Here is a 19,993-nt window from a genome sequence, read left to right on the forward strand (position 1 = left end):
CCACAAACAGGGACCTCCCAGTGTCCCAGGGTGCTCCAACCCTGTCCAGCCTGGCCTTGGGCACTTCCAGGGATGGGGCAGCCACAGCTGCTCTGTGCCAGGGCCTCCCCACCCTCACAGGGAAGAATTTCTGTGTAATGTTTAATCCTAAAGCAACAGACACAGCTGGGAACCTTCCCCCTCAGCAGCTCCTACAAGGAGCCTCCTCTCACAATAAAGTTCACTTCCACCCCAAATATATCCCACACTGCAAAGGCAACAGCTGCAAATGGCTTTATTGGGAGCAAGGAGGGAAATTCCCACCTGTTACAGCCATAACTTTTGCCTCAAGTATCTGTTCAGGAGCAGACAATTAAGTTAAAACTATCACCTTGCTCCTCCAGGTGACAGCTCCACACTTTTAACCAGGTGCCCTTAGAGATCACCAGGAGAGGCAAAAACCCCACACAATCTCCAAGTATTTACCTGGTATATATATATATATATATATATATAGATATATAGATATATATATATATAGGATATATAGCTATGTATATATATATATGTATATATATATACACATAGCTATATATCCTATATATATATATATATATATACACATATACCAGGTAAATATATATTATATATCTATTAAAATATTATATATATATATATATATAAAATTATACACATATAAATACATATAAATATATAAGATATAATTAATACTATATCATTAATAATAACTAATAATATAGTATTATTAATATATTGTAATTATATATAATATAATTATATACAATATACAATATATAATATATAATATTTATTTTAATATTTAACATTTTATTATCTATAATTTTTTATTTATTATAAAAATAAATATATACATATACATACATATATATATATATATATATATATATATATATATATATATATATATATATATATATATATATATATATTTACCTGGTGAGGAAGAAATAAACCCAGCATCAAGGCCAGAATCACCCTGTGGAAGGGAAGGGGGTGTTTAGGCAGGGAAAGCTGGTGCTGTCTTAGTGGGTGACACAGGTTCTGTCCTGCATCTTTATCAAGTCTCAGGGCACAGGAACAGGTTCCTAGTGCAGGAAGAATGATGTGGAGCATCAGATTTTCTGTCTGAGAAGAAGCGCTGGCTTTTCCCACTCTCATGAGATGCTGCATTCGATGCTTCTCTGGATTCCTCATTTTCCAGCACTAAAAGGTTTTATTGTTTCTTCCCTTTGCTGGGAATTTGTCATGTTTGGATTTTCCAGTACCCAATAAAAGACTGACCTGGCTGCTTTTCCCTTCAGGGGACACTGCTGGGCCTTCACCTGCAGGGAAGGGAAGGGAAAGTTAGGATGACCTGATGGAGCAAGAGGCATGGGACCCATCCCCTCAGGCCAAGGAATCCTGTCCAGGAATCCCCACTTTGGTCCAAATCCATCCCTGGCTGAGCTGCAGAGCTGAAGATGGCTTGGGCAGAGCATCCCAAATGTCTTTAGGGAGCTAAAACTCACTCCTGCCTCTAGGGCTGCCTGCAAATCTGCTGGTTTACATTTGTCCTATGCTGAAACACAGGAAGCTTAAACATTTTTGTAAAAAAGGGATTACCTGGAGTTTAAGGGAGAGAAACTATGGAGAGGGAGGGAAATGCTCCTGCCTCATCTGGTGTTTTGTCCAGGACTTCAACGTGGCTGTGGATCAGCTCCCTGGGGCTGGGATGCTGCCTTGCTATTTTTATACATACACACACACACACACACACACACACACACATAAATATATATTACTGCCATCACCATTAATAATAATTATAATTACTGGGCTTTGCCAGGAGACAAAAGCAAAACCAGACGTACGTTGAGCGAATGGAGCTAATTGATAACACATGTCCTGCAGAAAGCCTCTCCTGGGAGAAGAAAGAAACTGGGAAGGACTCTGCCGTGCCTGGGAAAAGGGGAATGTTCACTTGAGCCTGGGGATGTGAATCAGAATGCTGAGTGGAGCCAGGATGTGAGACCCCAGCCCCTCTCCTCATTCCCTCATCAGCCCCTCGGTAACAACACGGCCACGGCTGGTTCCTCCTGACCCTGGCACAAACCCTGCTCCCCAGGCAGGGAAGGCTTCTCCCCGCTGTGGAACCTCTGAGAATGGTCTGAGTGCTGGTCAGGCAGGCAGAGGAAGCCTGGAGAGCTGCTGTGACTGGGGTGGAGACGAGCCCCAGCTCGGTGTGGAAGGGATGCCAAGGCCCCGGCAGTGCCGACCCCCCGGCCCTTGCAGCAGACTAAACTTCCCCTGCTGTCCTCCCAGCCAGCAAACTGACACGTTCCCACAAGCATTTCTGCTGGTTTGGGTTTATTTCTTTTCTTTTCTTTTTTTTTTTTTTTTTTTAATATTTTTTTTCTAATTATCCAACACGGTCAGTGCCAAGTTTGTCTGTCCAACACTAATCTGGCAGGCAGAGCTCGTGGATTTATAGCAAGCAAACCCCCACCTCTCATTGACCAGAGGGTTTTATCTTTTTGGAGGTCTCCATCACATACTTTCACTGCTATAAATGCAGAATTCTCAGAGAAGTGATGGCAGGAGGAGCGAGACGGCGTCAGCATCTCCGAGGGAATGAGCTGAGTAAATCAGGCAGCTGTTAAAGATTATAATCTCTAACTAGGTAAAAACCCTTGGAAATGGCAGCCATGGGGTGAGTGGTGAGAGCTTTCCAGCCAACTCCTGGGGAAGGTGCTGCCTTTGGATTTAGCCTAATTAATATCAAGTTCAGCCAAGCAAGCCTGGGAGGTGGATGGGCTCCCAAATGGTTTTTTAATGTGCCATGATTATTTTTTAAAGGTTCTTTATTTTCCCCCCACTTGTAAATGAATTTAGTGCTGGTGAAAGGTGTTGGATTGACAGCCCTGGAAATATAAGTCCTCAAGGAACAATGTTTTGGAGTTGTGAAGGGAACAACACTGTGTGCAACCGAGATGTAAAGGTAACAGTAACAGCTGTTTTTTGCTCATAATTAAAAAATAGAGACCACAGGGATTCATCAGAACATCTGAGACATTTTCAGGTGACTGAAGCATTGGGCACAGTCAGAGCTGGCTAAACACACTGTCCCCAAGCTGCTGAGGCACTCAGGGCCACGTTTCAGTATTTAATTGGTATTTTCACTTTAAAAACTGCACATTTTGTCAGCCCTCAAGCACAGTCTCAACGTTGAGCAGGGACCTCAGCACCTCCCTGCTCAATGCAGCCTGCAAGCAAAGCTGGAAACTTCCACTGAGGTTAAATCAAAGCCTTTGGGGTGTTCAGAGAGGAGAAAATACCCAAAATATGTCCCTCCCCACCACACAAATTGTGTGCTGTGGGCCTTTTCTGCAGCTCTGTCACTGAGAATGTTTTCAAAGGGCAGCACCCAGGCTCTGGAGAGTATAAACACATCTCCAAATGGTGCTCACTGCAGAGAATGGTCCTGACAGAGCCAATTAAGGATCTCTGTGCTCTCCATGTGCAGCCCCAGCTGTGGAAACCCAGGCAGGAGAAGCAGGGAAGGACATCTGGAGCAGGAATGGAGGGACAGAAGCAGCAGGATGAGGAGGAGTAGGCTGGGTCTATCAAAGCATGGCCTATCTGGGCATTTTAAAGAAATCTCAGGGAATTTGGGCATAAAAAATCCAATATCCCAGTGCTGGATGTTTTGTGAAATTAGGGAGATGAAAGGCCACTTCTCCATCCATCTGCAGACACCCCCAGGATTCAGGAGGTGAGGTCTGGGGTTTGGGGTCATGCTGGGTCACCATGGCCAGGAATGGCCTTGATCACAGTTGTCCCAAGCTGCCCATTAACCCCTGGGCTTCAGCACTTCCTGTGGAGGTGAGGATATATTAGCTGGAAAAACAAACACAGGGGAAAGGGGCCACTGAAAGACAGGGAGAACCTGGGCTGAGCTGTTTTCTCCCAAACGAAAGAGAAAAAGAGTGAGCAGAGAGAAAAGGAAATGAGGAGAAAGAATAAAAACCATGAGAAACCTCAAGAGGGAGATGCTAATGCAGAGCAGATGTTATCCCACCTGAATCCTGGTGGGTTTGGCTGCTCCACACCCCTGGAGCAGCACAGGGCAGGCAGAGCCCCTCTGGGAGTTGGTGCCTGCTCTGCTGCTCCATCCCTGGAGGGGCTGACAGGAGATGGGAGAGGAAAGGAAAATCCCTGTTCTGCTGTTCACAGTGAGCTTTTCTGGGGTGTGTCAAACTCTTTGAAGTGTGTAGTTTTTTGAAAAGGAATAAAGTAAAAAATTTTAAATTTCATTTAAAAAATTATTTTAAATTTAATTAATTTAATTTTTCATTTAAATTTTTTTCTGCTTTGGAGGAAGAGAAGGGAAATGAAAAGTGATGACACATGTGATGGCACATCTCCTCTCAGTCCTTAGACCATGTCCTCAAGGGCAAGGACCTGGCATATTGAAGAAAATGGGAAACACAGAATTTTAAAGCAATTAAGCAGCTCTTTATTGTAGAAATTCTGTCTCCAGCATAAACAAGTCTCCTCCTTTCCTTTCCTTTCCTTTCCTTTCCTTTCCTTTCCTTTCCTTTCCTTTCCTTTCCTTTCCTTTCCTTTCCTTTCCTTTCCTTTCCTTTCCTTTCCTTTCCTTTCCTTTCCTTTCCTTTCCTTTCCTTTCCTTTCCTTTCCTTTCCCTTTCCCTTTCCCTTTCCCTTTCCCTTTCCCTTTCCCTTTCCCTTTCCCTTTCCCTTTCCCTTCCCCTTCCACTTTCCCCTTCCCCTTCCCCTTCTCTCCCTTTCCCTGTTTTTAGTGCATCCAAAGCATTGCTGGAAATGTTGGTTTTCCAGTCCTGGCTGATGTTTCAGGTCCTATTTGGGTCTGGAAAACCCAAATTTCCCAGAATCAGTGCATCACACGAGCTGGAGGCATCCATGGTTTGTTTCCTCCTAGCAAAGAAAAATCAAAGCCCCACAAAGTGAGGTTACAAAGTGAAGAAAATCCAAATATTGCCCTGGGCCCTGGGGGGTGCTGAGCAGAGCATCCCACCCAGCTGGGCACTCAGCCTGGCACGTGCCACCACCTCCACAGCCAGGCCTGCCAATCCCTCCCCACTCCCAGCTGGGATTCACTCCTAGCAATGCCAGTGGGGGTGTGTGTATATATATATTTTTTTTGGGATGGGGAAGTGTGTGTTTATACGGGAAAGGAATAACCCTGTCCTTGGCTTTGCCCAGACTGCAGGGCTTTGTTCTGCTCCCTGCCAAGGATTCCTCTTGCCTTTTGTTTTTTCCATTGTTTCAGCTTGGTGGGAAGCCAAGAGCACCAGGGAACCTGTTTCTGATTCCTGCTCTGTCTCCATCCTGCTGCTGCACGATCTCAGCCCCTCTCCATGGTGCAGAGACATGGCTCTGGGAAGGGTTAACTCTTCCAGCCACGTTTTTCCATTTAATATTGCCTCTGAGGAAACAAACAGAGGCAAATCCCACCCTCTCCCCAGAGAATCTTGGCTTGTTCCAGAGAACATGCAAATAATAATTATTTGTCCTATATTTTCTTTTTCGCTGCCTCGTTTCAGCAGCCTGGGGGACTGAGTAAACGGAACAACAAAATGACAAGGAAGGCAATAAACCCAAATAAATAACAAATTGATCAAACTGCAGCGGGAAGGAGATTAAAAAAAAATCCTGACAACATTCCCCTTGTGGTGTGGAGAGGCTGAAAATGTGGGACAGACGGGAAGGGGACGTGGAGCTCCCCTGATGGATGCCAGCAGTGTGCTGGGAGAGATACGAGCCCAGATGTCTGGGAAAAGGCCTTAAATCCTCCTTTTCTGAGCCCAAACATTTGGGGATAAATCCTTCCTGGAGCAGCAGTGAGATTTGCTACTATTAAGGTGAAACCCACTTGGGATGGGACATTCTGCATCCTGTGTGCTGCTGTTTCCATCCTTTTCACTCTCCTTTTAGTGCTCCTCGTGGTATTTTTTGTCCCCCAAACTGGTTCACATCTATCTATATCTATATCTATATCTATATCTATATCTATATCTATATCTATATATCTATATCTATATCTATATCTATATCTATATCTAATCTATATCTATATCTATATCTATATCTATATCTATATCTAATCTATATCTATGTATATATTTATAGCTGTCTTTATCTATATATCTATATCTATATTTTTATCTATATCTATATTTATATCTTTATACCTATATCTATGTATATATTTATATCTATATCTCTATCTAATCTATATCTTATGTATATCTATCTGTACCTATCTACATCTATCTCTATATCTATCTATCTATCTATCTATCTATCTATCTATCTATCTATCTCTATATCTATCTATCTATCTATCTATCTATCTATCTATCTATCATCTATCTCTATTTCTATATATCTATATTACCTATCTATAGCTATATCTAATCTCTATCATCTATATCTAATCTATATCTATATCCATTTATCTATATATATTCATATACACCTCTTCTCCCCTAACTGTAGGGTGTTGTGCCAAACAACCTCTGAAGCCACATTTTAACCTGAGATTGTGCTGCAGAGGTTCAATCCCTGCTCAAGACATGGCTGCTCCTTCTGGACAGATTCCAAACCCATTGCAGTTGTGCTAGGGCTCAAGTTTGGATGATGAGAAAAAGACATATAAGGAGTTTTTCACTAGCAAAACTTGTATTTACAAGAAATCACATTGCTTTGCTGGATCAGAGGCCGTCCAGCTGCAGGGGATGAACAAAACTCCTCTCTTGACCCATCACCTTCAGTTTCTGCAGGTGCCTCTTAAAATAAAGAGATCTTGCAGCACAAGAAAAAAACCCCAAAACCCAGCTCAAATTCCCCAGTTATTTTCCCAAATGGGAAAAAAATATCAAGTTGGTGGGTGCAGCCCCGTGATGTTGAGAAATTCCTGATTCCCAGCCAGGCTGCAGGTCCTGGGCGTGCCTGTGGTGTGCAGGCTGGAAATGCAAGATTATAGATACATCATCATCATCATCATCATCATCATCATCATCATCATCATCATCAATCATCATCGTTGTCATCATCATCATCATATCTAATAATGCAACACAGTGATCACAGAAGTAAAGGATTTTCTGAGTTGGAAATGATGATCCACAAGCATCATTGAGTTAAATTCCTGTTTGTAATAATAATAATAATAATAATAATAATAATAATAATAATAATAATAATAATAATAATAATAATAATAATAATAATGCAATATACAATGCATAGCATATACAATGAGTAATAATATATAACAATACAATCCAAATAGAGCCAATATCGTGCTCTGGGTGCAGCCAGTACTTCCAAGGCATTTTCACATCTTACAGAGAGCAATCCTGTATTTTTCTTTCCTGGAACAGTGGATTTGTGCCTGTCCCCCTAATCTCTCATCTCCGAACTCCTCGGAGCTGATAATGAAAAACTTCCCTCTGCATTGGGCCCACTGCTTTTGCAGATTAAGGAAGGCTCCTTGAGGAAGCTGACAACCATAACACAGCCATTTGCTAAGATAACATTATTCCAGGATGGTGGCTGCTCTCCTACACGTGCCTCAGCCCAGCCCCTGTGGATAATGAATGTCCACAACCAGCAAAGCCTGCCCAGAGCCTGCCCCACCAAGGTGATCTCCACCCCCTGGGGGATCTGAGCTGAGCCAGAGCCAAATGAGGCACGTGGGAGAGGGTTTGGGGATGCTCTGGATGCCTTAGGATTTTAGCTTTTCTATTTTTCATATGTTTCATGGCTGCATGAGATGGAAAACAATGCTTGAGGGCTTGGCTGTTGGGTTAGAAAAGGTGCTCGGCATCCCTTTCCCTCTGGAAAGCAAAGCCCACAAAGCCTCAGCAATGACACAATTCCCCCATAAAGGTGGAAGTGAAGGTGTGAGAAAGAAGCAGAAGGGAAAGGAACAATTATGAAATTGTAATCCTGCAGTTCTTCAGTGTACAACTAAAGCTTTTCTATTTTCCATCTATTTGTAACCCTGCAGTTCTTTAGTGTAGAACTCTGAACTCCACACACACTGGGAGCTGCTGCTTCCCCATTTGGGGCAGACACAACAATTCCTCTCCAGGCCTGGCAATCAAGGACACCTCACTGCCTCAGGGCCCAGAGATGGGAACAAAAGGGAGTTGGGGAGCAAACTTGGGGTCAATGACTTCATCAGCTGAAGCTGTAATTGGAGTATTAGCCCCCAAAATGCAAATGGACCAAACTTATAAAAGTGTGAAACCCATGAAGTGTCATCCATTTTTTGGGTGTAGCCCCTGGGGGGCTTTGTCTGCCCTAAATGTACCTGAAGGCCCCTCAATAAACAGAATTGCTTTTTATTCCCTTAATTTTGTCTCTGTTTTTAGGCAGCCCCAGCAGACATCACTCTGAGCTGCTGCCTCCTGCACCCCACCCATGGGGAAGGAGCAGCTCCAGAGGCCACAGCACCTCTCCCTTTATCCCCCTGGCCCTTCCCTGCCTCTGACCACTCACATCTGCAGGGATAACCCGGTGTGCAGCAGAGTTTGTACAGCCTCAGCACTCTGTGCTCCCTTGTTTACTCACATTGGGCTTGTTTAAAGCCCACTTGACAGGAAAATGGATGTGTGTGGTTTTTTGTGACTCAGGACAAGCTGACATTCCCCCCATCCTGAGCCTAACACTGCCTTGGTGCAGGAACAGCAAACCCAATCCACAGTCTGGGTTTGCATCCATGGCTCAGGAAACAGGGAGAGGTGAGAGGAAAAGGAGCAGTGCAGCAGGATGGATGGATTTTATTGTGAAGAAGATGACATTCCCAGTCAATGTCATCCCTCTTTACACCAGTTGGTGATGAGACCTCTCTCGTTTCAGGGCTGCATGAGATGGAAAATGATGCTTGAGGGCTTGGCTGTTGGGTTAGAAAAGGTGCTCAGCATCCCTTTCCCTCTGGAAAGCAAAACCCACAAAGCCTCAGCAATGACACAACTCCCCTATGAAGGCAGAAGTGAAGGTGTGAGAAAGAAGCAGAAGGGAAAGGAACAATTATCAAAACCTTCTAGACTTGCAAAAATTGGGATCCTCCTGCTCAGCGATTAGGAGAGCTCCAAAACCCCTTGTTTTCCTAAACTGTGCAAATCCCATCCTAACAAATGCTGTAAATGCCTGATGGAGAAGGAAAGCAGGTCTGACTGCACCTGATGGCAGCAGGATGGTTTCCCAGCAGGAGGCTTTTTTGGGCAGTGGATTGTGGGAACTTGGATGGATTGACCTTGGACTTTCATGGGAGCAGGGGAGGGGACGTTCCCCAGGGAGGAGGGAAGCAGGAGCATCAAAGCAGGGAGAAATTCCTCCTTGTTCACTGATTTCTTCAGAAATCTAAATATCACAAATAGCCCGAGGAGGCTGCACAGCAGATGGGATTTGGGCCCTTTGGGGAAGCTTTGTGTTCCCTCCACTAAGAATCCATCATGGGAATCTGATCTTGGGAGGCTGCAAAGCTGCAGACCCAGGAGGCTTGGGCAGCTTGGGAAACTTCAGAGTTCTGCCTTGCCCTGAACCTTGGACAGGAGCCCAGCTCTGATCCTGCTTAGTTTAAGCCATGCCACTAAACCCTTCCCAGCCCTTGTCCCTAACCTTGCCTTGGTGGGTCCAGCTCTTGAGCCCCACACTCCAGACCCCAAAAATCCACTTTTGTCCCAAACCCACATCCTCACCCCTTTCCTTCTTCTTGCACCCATCAGAGTCTCCTCTGCTGTCATCAAAAGCTTTCCCACTGCCCTTTCCTGGCACTGTTGCCTTGCTCCAGCCTTTTCTGGATGTCCCTTCCCTGGGGACATCTTGCCCTCATCAGTGCAATCCCAGCCCTCCTGCTCATTGCACAACCCAGGTTCAATGCCAAGACCTGGACAGAATTTCTCCCTGCGTTGCTCTGAGTGATCTTTGCAGGGAATTTATTTATCCCCTTTGTGGTCCCTTGTGCAATTTGTATGAAGTCAGGGGTGCTGGCCTCCAGCAGAACACTCAGAAATGATGAGGCTGCTCAGATTTCCCCAAATTTCAACATTTTGATTTCGGGAGGTGGAAAAGAAGGGGGAATTTTCCATTAAATTTAAGAAATGTCTTGGAATTTATCTCACAGGTATTCTGTGATCAAATTACACAATCCAGGATCAAGAGACAGCAAAGCATCTTTGCAAACAGCATCTCCTTCATGGTGTCCAGCAAAGTCTTGGGGGAATTTAGGCTAGGGATTGGAATTTCCCAAGCTCTCTTGACATTTTGGAGACCATTGCAACCCCCTAAGCTCTGGCTGCCTCATCCTTTCAGTTTGCCTTTGAAAAAAATCCCAGTTTAGCACCTGCTTTGCAGAGCTTTGCCTCCTCCCGTCTCCCCAAAAAGGAGAGCAGGAATTGGGTTGAACATTTGTTGGGTCCTCAGGGGATCCAGGCAGAAGTGCTGAACCTCTGGAGTTGTGGAACCCCTGGAAGTGCAGGGACCCCCTCAAAAAGGGGGTTTTGTGTTTTAACAAGGGGACTGTGGGTTGTCCCTACAGTGGTGCCTCCCCAGAACTCTGCTTTTCTCTCTTGAGTGCTTAATGGCTCGTGTTTATGAGAGCTAAAAATATTTACTTCAGGAAGAAGGGGCAGGGAGAGGGGACATTGCTTGAAGATTTTATAGGGCATGTTTGGGAAAGAGGCTTCTATAAAAATAATGTGGTATTAAAGAACAAAAAAACAAGCACAACCAAACAAGAGCCCAGGACAAGGCCCCTGCATGACCCTGAGGATGATGCTGGGGGATGGAGACCCCAGCAGGAGCCCAGTCCTTTGGAAACTTTGCCCAAATTTCATGGCCAGGAGGGTTTATGTTTAATGTGAGGTTTCCTCAGTATTTTACCTGGCCCCAACCTCCCAAATTTTGCTACCAACAGTCCCAGGAGGAGAGAGATTTGGGGGTGATGCTGAAAAAGGGCTCAGACAAAACCCAACCGGGGCTGCTGGTGAGGAGCAGGAGGAATTTTGGCAGCCTGGACGCTGTCTGTCAGGGCCTCTGCTCCTGCCTGGCATGTTAGAAATATGAAGTGCTAATTCCCTGCTCCCCAGGGCCTGAGCTGGGGTTATCAGCTGGGGCAGGGCATCCCTGGAAAGGCCAAGCCAGGGGGGACAGGCAGCATCCAGTCCTCAGCACGGCCAGTTCAGCTCTTGGGGGTTATTTTTAAAGGGCATTTTGTTTCCAGTGAGAAGCTGGTGACGTCCACCAGGCTGAGAAAGGCAGGGCTGTGCCCCAGCACCATAAACCCCTTTTTGTGTGCTGCTGGCCCTGCGTGTGTCGGGGCACTGGGGGCACAGGCTGAGCATTGTGTGAGCCATTTCCAAGGGTGGCTTGGGGCCCTGGGGCACTGCAGAAGGTCACACAGCCCTCTCCACTGCCTGGAGTCAATGGGGCATTGTCTGCAAGAGCTCTGGGTGGCATGGAGCAGCGTGCAGTGGTGGCACAGGGGTCAAGGGCATAAAGTTGACAGCTAAGTCTATCACTTGTGCTTTGGTCTCGGTTTGAACAGACAGGTGGCTGCTAGGAACGGCAGGAGCCTTTCCTGAAAATGAAAATGTAAACCCCCTCCCTCTGAATTGTTATAATTTTGAAATTAAGAAGCTCTCAGGCAAAGATATGGGAGCAGGAATAACAGCTCTTTATTGGGAAAAGAATTTAAAAAATAAAGATAAAACTAAAGATGCAGTAATACAAACCAACAACAAAAATCTGCTCCCAGAGTCAGCCCATGCCCTGTCCCCTGTGTGTCAGGGGGTGGCACAGCCCCATCCCATGGGGGCTCAGCCCTCCTGCAGTGCCAGCTGTGGCTCTGCTGGAGCAGGGATCCTGCACAAGGGGGGAGTTTTCCTCTGCAGCTCCAGGGCTGCTGGAGATGGGCCTGGGCTCCCTCTGGCCATGCAGGGCAGCAGAAGCTGCTCCTCTGGCAATGCACTGGGCAAAGGCTGCTGGGCTGTCCCAAAGCTCAGATTGGATCCAGGTAGGAATGCTTGGCTCCTCCCCTGGGCGGAGCATCTCCCCATGGGATGATGGAATTGGATCAGCCATGCAGGGACACTCACTGGCCATGGACAGAAGAGAATTAATAATTAATGGCCCATGGACAGCAGAGATGTCCTGTAGAGAGGATTGGCTGTGGGAGAGATAAAGAAAAAACTGCCCCATGAACAGCAGAGAACTGCCCCAGCTCTGACAGATGGGGATGGAACACACAGGCCAGGAAAACCTTACAACCTGAGACAGCTTCTCAGTTCTCACAGTCTTGCTCCCATTCCAGCACACCTCGTAGGTTTGAGCACCAATATTCCATGTTAAAGCCTGACAAGACCAAATGAGGAGCTCAGGGTACAGGAGGAACCTTCCAGAGCAGGAATGGATCTCTCTGGGGTGCCCAATGGCAGCAGGGCCACAGGGAGCTCCCACTGCTGCTCCATCAGGGAAGGAAAAGCAGGATGAGACACACAGCGTGGTGCTCAAGGGCTCTGGCAGCACTGCCAAGCCCTGCACCAGCGCTCATGGATGGTCTGCAGGAAGGCAAACTACTGGGAACAGCCCTGCATTGGAGTTTGGAGCCCAAATATGGTCTGATCCAAATTTTGTGACTTTGCCTTTGTTTCAGTCATGAACTGAACTCAAATTAGGCCTGAGGCCATCAGCATTTGCTCACCAGCAATGCTTGAGGTTGGTGGTGTCTGTCTGACACCAAGGAGAGCAGTGAGGGCAGGGTCCCTGCTCAGGGTATGGCAGTTCTAGGGGTGACACCCCCCCTGGTTGTTTAGGAGCCTTGTGCCAGCAGGTTTGGGGATCATCAGTGACAGCAGCTGCACTTGTTGAATTTTTGGTGTTTGTATCATGGTGAAGTCAACAGAAACCTCCTGAGAGTTCCAATGGGAACAGGGCTGGGACCGGAAGGAATCTGCAATCCAAACACCCACAGACCCCATGGACACCTGGGGCCCAAACAATCTGCAATCCAAACACCCCCACACCCCATGGCCCTGACTCCTTCCACGGCCCTGAGCTGCCTCTGAGGTCACACATTCTGTGAGGAACAAGCCCCAAACATCCTTTGATGCTGCAGACAGGAGTGAGTTTGTTCAGCAAATCCCTGCCTGGAATCAATGGCACCAGGAGAGCATCTGCTGCTGTGGCACAGCTGCTGGCACATCCCACCAAGAAGAAGTGACTTGGTGCTCTGTGTGGCCTCCAAAAGGAGAAATCCTGGCTTGCTGAGGTTGATGAGACCCCCCTGGCCCCTCAGAGCTGAGCTCACTTGGTTTCTGATGAGGGGCTCCCCAGTAGTTAATGCTGAGAAGGAGAAGAGAGCATCAGTGTCTCTGTTCCCAGATTCCCACTTCATCTACCTGGTGCAATTTTCCCCACTTGAATTCCTCATGTCTACTCAGACCACATCTGACTTCTATCCCCAGCACGTCTGGATGGCTGGAAAGAGAAAACAAGAGTTGGGAGGATGGAGATAAGGTTTCTGATGCTGGAAATCTGTTTATCTCCCTGGTCCCAGGGGTTACCTGCAGTATTTAAGATATTTTCTATGAAAAATCACAGGTTTCTCCAAGAGTCCCAGGAAAAACCTGCTCTCCTGCCTATCTCACATTGCACTGATGTTCTGCAGACAAAATCACCCTCTCTGCCCAACACCAATGATATTGTTTGTGCATCTTGGCCCCACCAAGCAGCCCTGAAGCCTGGCCATAAACAATGAGTCAGCTAATCCAAACCACACGGCAGGGACACGCTGGAGGTCAACCCAGTGCATGGTCCTGATCCTGAAAAGCAGAGCTGCATCTTGAGCAAAGCCAGGGATAAGACAGGGATGGAGAAACAGCCTCCCCTTGGCAGGGCAGCAGAGCCAGGGAGCACCCAGTGCTGCTCAGTGTCACCCAGTGCCACCCAGTGCCACCCAGTGCCCCCAGTGCCACCCATTGCCCCCAGTGTCACCCAGTGCCGCCCACTGCCATCCAGTGTCACCCAGTGCACCCAGTGCCACCCAGTGCCACTCAGTGCCACCCAGTGCCCCCAGTGTCACCCAGTGCCACCCAGTGTCACCCAGTGCCTCCAGTGTCACCCAGCGCCCCCAGTGCCCCCAGTGTCACCCAGTGCCCCCAGTGCCCCCAGTGCCCCCAGTGTCACCCAGTGCCCCCAGTGCCCCCAGTGCCCCCAGTGTCACCAAGGAGCAGGGCTGGCTCTGGTGCCCCCCCCGGGACACAGTTCTCTGCAAGGTGTTGCCTTCCCCATCTCCCTTTTGCTTTCCTCTGCAGCTGCTTTCCGCTTCCCAGTCTCTGAACCAAATTCTCTGTTTCCTTGCTGCCCCATCCCTCTCCCTCATCCCTCTGGGGGTTTTTCCACCCCCAGTTCCCTGCTCTTTCCCCCTCTTTTGTTTGCCTCCTCCCCAGCTTTCTCTCCTTGGAAAGCCTGGCTGGAACACGCTCACATGAAGTTAAACCCGACCTCCCAGCTGCCAGCTCTGCCTTTGGCCTGTTGCTCCAGTTTCATATTTGACTCTAATTCCACAATTTATACAGCAGAGAGCTCTGGGCCAAGCTGACTGTCTCGGGAACCTGCCAGAAACCTCAGCTTTTCCTAAGCCTTATAAACATTTCCTGCCTCCATTCCTGCACCTGCTGCCCGTGCCGTGCCTCCAGCCAGGATGGCCTGGGCCATGCAGGGGATGGGGTGCCCACAGGGTGCCCACAGGGTGCCCACAGGGTGCCCCAAGCTGCCTGAGCTCACTGGCACTGGGACTGGCTGCTCCTTGTGCTGACAGGAAATGAGCTCATGGCACTGCTCCCCTGGGATAACACTGCTTTTTAACACTGCTTTTCCTGGCAGGTGGTGTAGGAGTGACGGGGGGTTGCACGGTCAGGACAGACGGACATGAGAGATCTCTGCAGCCAGGGCTGGAACTTGTGGGTTATTGCAAAGGGCCTGGGTGCAGGGCCCTGCTGGGAGCTGCCAGGCACAGCTCAGAGCAGGACTGAGAGAAGAGAGGGGGAGAGAGGATGAGAGGGTGAGAGAGTAAAAGGGCAAGAGAGCAAAAGGGGTAAGAGTGTAAAATGCAAGAGGTAAGAGACAAGAGGTAAGAGCTAAGAGAGCGAGGTTCCCGTTACAATACCATAAATTATCTTCTGTGTTGAATATTCTAATTCTCACTAACCAATCTAGTACAAGATACAAATCCTACAGCATTTCCATACAGCCTATAAGAATCATTACATCACCATCCTGTGTTACATTTTAAACCCTAAAAACTCCTCTTTGGGCCCCTTCTGCCAAGCTGCAGGGTCTGCTCTGACCCTTGGGCCTGTCTGCAAGCAGAGGGTGTTGTTCCATCAAAAGGGGATCACCTTCAGCCGGCCACACCATTGTTTTCCAGTTGTTCAGTAACTGAGGGATCTCAAAGCTTGCTTTCATTTCAATCTCACTTACAGTTTCTCTATTCTCAAAATCTTTTGCCAGGCAATCATATTGATAAGGCTTTCCTGTTTCATCTTCCCCAACAGGTGGGACACCAGCCATGTCCAAAATGTGCATTTCTGCTCCAAGCTCTTTGCAGTTTTTTATCCTGTGGTGCCCTGCAGGCTGGAGCATCCTTTGGATGCCCACCCTGCCACTACCTGATCCCTGTGCCCAGAACCCAGGGGAAGTTTCGGATATTTAGGAGGAGGATTTGTTAGTGACCTTCTCTCCCTGCAATATCTGAGGCTGGAACAGAGAAGAACAAAACAGGCACCTCCTGTGTGACCTTGGCCATTCCAGGAGGAGGTCATGGGAGCAGGGATAGGGCAGGCATGCAGGTGTCCCAGACAATGGGATATCCAGGAATCCCAGGATGATTTGGGTTGGAAGGGATCTTACCACTCATCTCATTCCAGCCCCCCACACCTTCCACTAGACTTGTTGCTCCAAGCACATCTCAGCTGGCCTTGAAAAGGAAAGGAGCAGCTTGTAAGCCATGGAAAGAGAAGAAAGGAAAACCTTCCCCTCCTGCCTCAAGGCCACCTGTTCATCTGCACCATTGTGCTTCATCCTTTTCCATTTGCTCGTGAGAAAAACCGAAGCCTCCTCTGCAGGAGATGGAAGTGGCATATCCAGGGGAGATAAAGCCAGTGGCACCATTGGGAGTTTTATCTCCCCAGGCCACTGAGGGGTTCTTTTGCAACTGAACTGCAATGTCCTTTCTTCATGTTATTTTTCCTCCTTCAAATGTTTTCTGACCAAACAAAACCTTGGGGTGCAAACAAGAAGCGGGGTCAATAAAAAGGTGCTTTTCTGGTTAATACCACAATGTGTTTGAAATAAAGTCAGCACAAAGCAATAAACTGTGCCTCATCTTGCTGTAGCTCTTTTGGTGCAACAAATGCTTTTTAATCCTCCTTTTGCTGGGAATGGACCAGTTCAGCCCAGCCAGGATGCTGCAAATTATTGAGCACCATCTGCTGGCACCTGATCTATGAACTCTGTTTATTTGCATGCAACATGTGATGTCCTTTTCCTAATGGAGCCAGTTCTGCTTTGCTGAACAGCCAAACAAGCCCTCTCCATCTGCTCTTGCTCCTCGTCCATGGTCTGAGGAGGATTTCTGTGGGTGTTACACAAGGACCATTGTGGGAATCCACAAAATCAGAGGGAAAGCTGCAAAAGGCAAGCCTCAGAGACAGCAGAACTGTGATTGGAGCTAAGCAGCTAAGCACCATGAGACTGGTCAGCAGAAAAATTATGTAAAAAGTAGAAAAGTAAGGACACATAGAACAATGGTCTGTGTATTAACACTTGTCTAGAATAACTCCCTAAGATACATAAAATTTTATCTAGTGAGATATTAGGAAGTTCTAAGCTTAATAACGGAGCTCTGTGCATTGTGTTTTAAGGCTCACAAGCAGGTATTGTATTTGAAATAAGCAAGCATTGTTTTAACCAAAGGTATGTGTGCTTATAGTGGTTAGACAGAACTACTGTCAATGTGCTTTTGCTTTGTGTGATTGGTCAAAAAACTTTCAAAGTGAGTTGTAACATTAAATTCTTGGTCTGCTGCCTGGGATGTGAGCTGCTGGCAGCTTCCCATTGTCATAGCCATGTAATGAGACTGATGGTGGAAAATCAAACAGCTCAAGGCACGTTCATAGCAGTCCTGTCCCATTTGTGGTTTGTACAGAGACCCCAGCCAGGGATAGACCATATCTAAAATAAATGTTAAAATTGGGATTAAAAAAGGATGGGCAGCACGTGGTGGGTAAAAAGTTGCTCTGCAGAAGATGAAGGCAAAATCTGCCACTGAGGGCAGGAGTTCATCCATAAACTGCAATTCAGAACATAAATTCATGACCTTGGTGCTGTCCTCAGTGAGCATGAGACTGAAAGCAGGAGGGTTTGCAGGTCTGTTGGCAGTGTTCAGAACTCCAGTGCAAAGGACATAAAGCTCTTCCTCCTGTATAAATCGCCTGAATATTTGAGCTTGCTCAAAGCAATGATTTCAGACTCAAGCTTGCTTCTTGGTAATTCCTCCTGGCAGCTGGCTCCATCAGCCCCTGGAACAGCCAGGTAGCTCCAGCCCCTGGCAATGCTGATTTATGGCTTCAGTGAGGAAATCAGCAGAAAAATCATCACAGTGGGGGCTGATATTTTTCCAAGTGGAGCCTTCTCACAGGGAAGGTGAAAGGTCCTGGGACCCAGCACAGCAGCCCTCGTGCTTATTTTGGGAGACAGACTACAGGCTTTTCTCATTGCTGAGTCCTGCAGGTCCTGCTGCCCCTGCCGAGGAGCTCCAACCCAAATCCCCATGGTGTGGAGAGATGGAGATACTGGGAAAGGGATCTGACTGCTGGGAAGGCAGCTTGTGCCTGCCCTGAGCTGGCACTGCAGCACTCTGCTGCTGGGATCTGTGGGAGTGGGGGCTCAATGGCTCCATCAAAGCCAGGAGCTCCTTCCCCTGTGTAAATCCATGTAAGACCCACCTTGCTCCCTCTTGTTGCAGAGGAAACAGAGGGCAGTGATGCCTCTTAGGTGGATTAACAGTGTGATGTTATGGGGGGTGATGCTGGAGCAGTGTAAAGGAGCCAGGTTTGTGATTCCCAGCAAGGATGTCTCTCCTGTGCATTGTTCTGCTGGCAGTAGGGGAATATGAAATTTTCATGCTTCAAAGCCCCTCTTGCAGTCTGGGCTGTGTGATCCGAGCCAGAGTGCAGCCCTAATCCATCATCCAAAAAAGGGATGTTTGTATATTTATGTAAAATGACAGATTGGAGAGACCCAGTGCTGGAAACCAGATGCTTTCCCAAGAAACTGAAAGGGCTCAGGATTTAGAAATGCAGGAACACAGAGAGAGCCTGTGACAAAAACATCCCTGCAGCTACTGTCTTAAAAACACCAATCCTGGCTTTCCCCAGGCTGGGCAGCACATCCATGAGCACCACAGGGACACAGAGAGACATGGGACACAGCCAGGGGCAGGCAGCAGGTCCCTGCTGGAGAGGAGAGCAGCTTCCCTCACCCTTTGGGACTAAAGGGGACTCTCCCCTTGCAGTTCCCAACTGTTTCACCATCAATGGAGAAGCCCTTAACAGGGTCAGTAAGCCAGAAAGTTTGAAGGAATTGCAGAAGTGAACATCCACCATCATTGAGAGCTCACTGTCTTTCCAAACAAATATCCATCAGGAGGAGGAGATGTCTGATGGGTAAGTTTGTTTCTATAAACAGTCTCCTCAGCCCACAGCCCCACTGGATCCTCCCCACTTGGACATAAAAGGCAAAGGAGAGCAGGGTTGAAATCTACCCTGCAGCCCTACCAAGATATGAGAGCACGTGGTGATTTCATTGCTGGCTTGGATTTCTTCTTTTCCTCTCCCTCTTTTTTTTTTTTTTTTAATTTTTTATTTGTTTGGATTTGGTCCTAAGCAGGAAAAAGCTGCTCTTATTACAGCTGAAAATCCACCATGAGATCTGATGGCAGGCAGGTGGAAAGGAAATCTCCTGCAGGAGCCCCAAATACTGGGCAGTTCCTGCTGACCTCCAGCACTCCTGGCACAACCAAAGTCCTTCCCACCTATGCCAGGTGCATTAAAATCCATCTGTGAGTTTGTCTTAGGCTGGAAATGGGGATATGTGTTTTCTATTTCCATCTGTCAGAGCTGGGGCAGTTCTCTGCTGTTCATGGGGCAGTTTTTTCTTTATCTCTCCCACAGCCAATCCTCCCTCCAGGAGATCTCTGCTGTCCATGGGCCATTCATTATTAATTCTCTCCTGTTCATGGCCTGTGAGTGTCCCTGCAGGGCTGATCCAATTCCAGCATCCCATGGGGAGATGCTGCGCCCAGGGGAGGAGCCAAGCATTCCTACCTGGATCCAATCTGAGCTTTGGGACAGCACAGCAGCCTTTGCCCAGTGCATTGCCAGAGGAGCAGCTTCTGCTGCCCTGCATGGCCAGAGGGAGCCCAGGCCCATCTCCAGCAGCCCTGGAGCTGCAGAGGAAAACTCCCCCCTTGTGCAGGATCCCTGCTCCAGCAGAGCCACAGCTGGCACTGCAGGAGGGCTGAGCCCCCATGGGATGGGGCTGTGCCACCCCCTGACACACAGGGGGCAGGGCATGGGCTGACTCTGGCAGTGATTTGTTTTGCATTACTGCATTTTTATTTTTATCTTTATTTTTTAATAAAATCCCTTTCAGATCTCTTTCCCAGTATCTCCATCTTCTTTTCCTAGTGAAGAACTGTTATTTGTATTCCCATATCTTTGCCTGAGAGCCTCTTAATTTCAAAATTACAATAATTCAGAAGGAGGGGGTTTATGTTTTCCATTTCAGGAGAAGCTCGTGCCTTCCTTACAGACATCTCTCTTTTCAAACCAAGACAGTGATTCTGTAGGCCACAAACCTGCTCCTGGGAGGAGATTTTT

The sequence above is a fragment of the Molothrus aeneus genome, chromosome 22 (genome assembly GCF_037042795.1).
Source record: "Molothrus aeneus isolate 106 chromosome 22, BPBGC_Maene_1.0, whole genome shotgun sequence".
NCBI lineage: Eukaryota > Metazoa > Chordata > Aves > Passeriformes > Icteridae > Molothrus > Molothrus aeneus.